Here is a 3,414-nt window from a genome sequence, read left to right as displayed (position 1 = left end):
TTCCATCTGCCATCCTATAAATTTAGAATAGGCTTATATCTGAACTTTGAATAGTGGTGGTCAAATAGTCTAATTTATTAAATAGATTTCAATTCATCAATTAGAGGATCCAAATGGTCCCTAATAGATAATCATGAACCACTTATTCAACGCATTGTGCTTAAGAGCTATATTAACAGCAGCCATGAAATGTCTACAATAATTATACATGTTTGAATTGGTACCGAACAGATGTTTATTTGTGAAACGATTCTGCCTTATGAACAAACATACACTACTACAGCCACCCCTATCACTGCCGGTTCTAAAAGTACATCACCAACGGTTTTGGGAACTGTTGGATTTAAGTCGTTGGTGATAGCGGGGCCATCACCGCCGGTTCCAGAACCGTTGGTGATGGGGACATCAACACCGCCGGTTCGTATCTGGAACCGTTGGTGATGGGGACATCAACACCGCCGGTTGAAGACACGAACCGGCGGTGAAGACCATTTTCCCATCAAAAAAAATATTTTCATATAATAATATTGCATCATTGTGGAACACCTCATTTGCTCAAGAACAAGCAGATTCAGTTATTAGCTTAACTGATTCAGTTTGCAACGCGTTACCCGAAAACAGAGATTTCATGAGAGCTAGAAATAGTCACAAAAATAGCTAAAACTGTCACGAAAATAGTCTATACATTGAAGGACGATAGCTATGTTTCAAATAAAAGTAGTGTTGCATCATTTGACAATGAAGGAAAAGAGCTCAAAGTATCTGGACATCGTGTTGATCCTCTTTGCCTTGAAGCCATGGATGACAATTCTCATCTTGCAAAAGGTTTAGCAATATGGCCAAAGCCCCCTCCAAGGACGTTGGTCCCAGCACAACCATAGCCTGAATTGATCTTCAGAACTCATAAATCCACTACTACATCTGAAAGCAAAATTAAAGAAGATTGTGAGATCAGTGTCAATATGATACTGAAAAGACAGCAAGAGGAAATGTAGTTTATCACTTAAGGTTGAAGATATAATTTATCACTCACAAACTCAGAGGAAAGGTAGTTGACAGAGAAACCAAGAGAGATAGAATTACCATCTTTGGTCAGGAATCGTTCATCTCTTCTGCATCATCCAAACATTCTTTTCTAATTCAAAATAGATAAGGACTAAAGTGTAACTGATGCCTGACCTAATCAACACTCCTTATATGGATTTGAACTGGAACCTGTAGTCTGATGAGCACGCTTCAGACTTGACATCGATGGACAGAAACTGTTGGTGCTTGCAGGAAAAAAAAAGTTTACCACCATGTCTTGAATAAGCATGTATCCGGTTGTTAGAATAAGCAAGTCTACTATACGCAGAATTATTTCTTTGCTACTCTAGTGACATTGTGACTTCCGTTTGCCAAACCTCACATCTCCATAGATTAATCTTTCCATTGGTATTTCCCTTTCTCTCAAATCCATGTCAACATTGATAAAAACATTTAAGCCAACACTTCAAGTTTATTCTGAACATTTCGTCCTGATTATGGGAGATCTTGAACTAATAGGAACATTCATGCATGCTAGCCATTCTCGAGGCACTGAAAACACAAGTACCTGGACTCGTTGAGGGTGGGGCGCTAGATCCAGAAGAGGAGATCTCCATTCTCGGAGCCTCGCGTGCTGCCTGACGCGGAGGGTGAGAGCACCTGCACACCCGCAGGCCTTGAGCCCTCGCAGTCCCAAGGAGAGGCCGCAGCTGAAGCCGCCGGGGGCACACCTGCTGGATCTTAACAGACTGCACGACCCTTGGGCGCGCCGCCGGAGCTTGACCCCAGCACCTGCCCGTCGGAGCTCGTCGTCAACGCCCGCCCTTGGGTGCGCCGCCGGAGCTTGACCCCGGCACCCGCCCGAAGCTCGCCCTCAACGCCCGCCCTTGGGCGCGCCGCTGGAACTTGGCCCCGGCACCCGCCCGTCGGAGCTCGCCCTCAGCACCGTTGGGGTGGGAGGGTGCTGCGACGACTGGCTACGCCGGGAAAAAAATTCCCTGCAGGAGGGCTGCGCCGCCCGAATGGATCTGAGAGGCTGAAGGGAGGGGAGGAGGATGGAGCTGCTAGGGCGCCGCCGCCATGGGAGGGCGCGGGAGGAGGAATGGGCGGAGGGCAGCGCCACGAGGGAGAGAGGGCTGTGGGCGGACGCCAGGGGGGGAGGAAAAAAATATCGGAGAGAGAGAGAGGGAGGGAGGGGAGAATGAAAAAAAAAGGGAGAGAACACATCACCGTCGGGTCATATTACGACCCGGCGGTGATGTTGTCGAGAGCATCACCGCCGGGTCGTATTACGAACCGGCGGTGATACGTAAGCATCACCGCTGGGTCCATTTGGAACCGACGGTGATAGACTATCACCGCCGGTTCGAAACAAACCGGCGGTGATGGAGCGTTGGCAATGATGTATTCTGTAGTAGTGATACATACGGGTATTTTTTTTTAACGGAGAGAGCTTATATTAACCTTATACACTACTACAAAAACAGCCTTTTGTCCCGGTTCCATATGGCCATTTGTCCCGGTTTTGGAACCGGGATTCGGCCGCCGGGACAAAAGCGCTGGAGGCTTTTGTCCCGGGTGGTAGAACCGGGACAAAATGTCCCTCGCGCTAAAAAATATTTGCGCCCTGCGGGATTGGAACCCAAGACCTATTGCCTAGCGCATGGCTTCCTTGCCAACTCAACTAAGTAGTACATGTGACTCAGTAAAGAATAACTCTCTTTTGAACTATCACGTGGAGGGGCCTTTTGTCCGGGTTGGTAACACCAACCGGGACAAAAGGGTCACCCTTTTGTCCGGGTTGGTGTTACCAACCGGGATAAAAGGGGTTGGACCTTTTGTCCCGGGTGGAGCCACCAACCGGGACAAAAAGGGGGCCTTTTGTCCGGGTTGGTGGCTCCATCCGGGACAAAAGGCCCCTGTCCCCCGCTGGCCCGGCTAGCCTTTGGATCCGGGACAAAAGCCACCTTTTGTCCCGGGCCCAAAGGTAACCGGGATAAATGACTTGGAACAAAGGCCTTTTCTGTAGTAGTGATAGAAAAAGTTAACAATCATAATCTAAAGCCGCCAGAATGCCTTAAGAAATAGAACTAGAAGAAAACTCTCTCCTACCAATTTGCACTAAGTCGTGAGCTACTCCATTTGCACTCCGGTTGAACAAAAATACATACGGGTATTGTTATCAATCTGAAACGCTTACACACTACCTTTGGCGTCAATAAAACAGTAAACCATCAGAAAGGACGCATAAACCTGCTGGTGTCGGCTTTTGGCTCGGCAAAACCGATTTTCTGGCATATCAGATATGTATATTTGTTGTTTTTGTTACTTGTACGTACCTTAAGACCGACAGTTCTAAAGTTACCAGACGTATGTTACTATGTCAAT

General features: G+C 47.5%; 1 long non-coding RNA gene across 1 annotated transcript; it reads right to left on the bottom strand.

The window, feature by feature from the left end:
* Positions 1–550: 550 nt before the first annotated feature.
* On the bottom strand, positions 551–2,205 carry LOC120655638. Its single transcript, XR_005667675.1, has 2 exons — positions 1,595–2,205; positions 551–921 (listed from the first exon to the last, which is right to left on the bottom strand). It is a non-coding gene; the product is annotated as an uncharacterized LOC120655638 (long non-coding RNA).
* Between the last annotated feature and the right edge of the window lie 1,209 nt (positions 2,206–3,414).

The sequence above is a fragment of the Panicum virgatum genome, chromosome 1N (assembly GCF_016808335.1).
Source record: "Panicum virgatum strain AP13 chromosome 1N, P.virgatum_v5, whole genome shotgun sequence".
Lineage (NCBI taxonomy): Eukaryota > Viridiplantae > Streptophyta > Magnoliopsida > Poales > Poaceae > Panicum > Panicum virgatum.
Note: the sequence above shows the minus strand (reverse complement) of the source record. Positions and strands in the feature narration are given on the sequence as shown.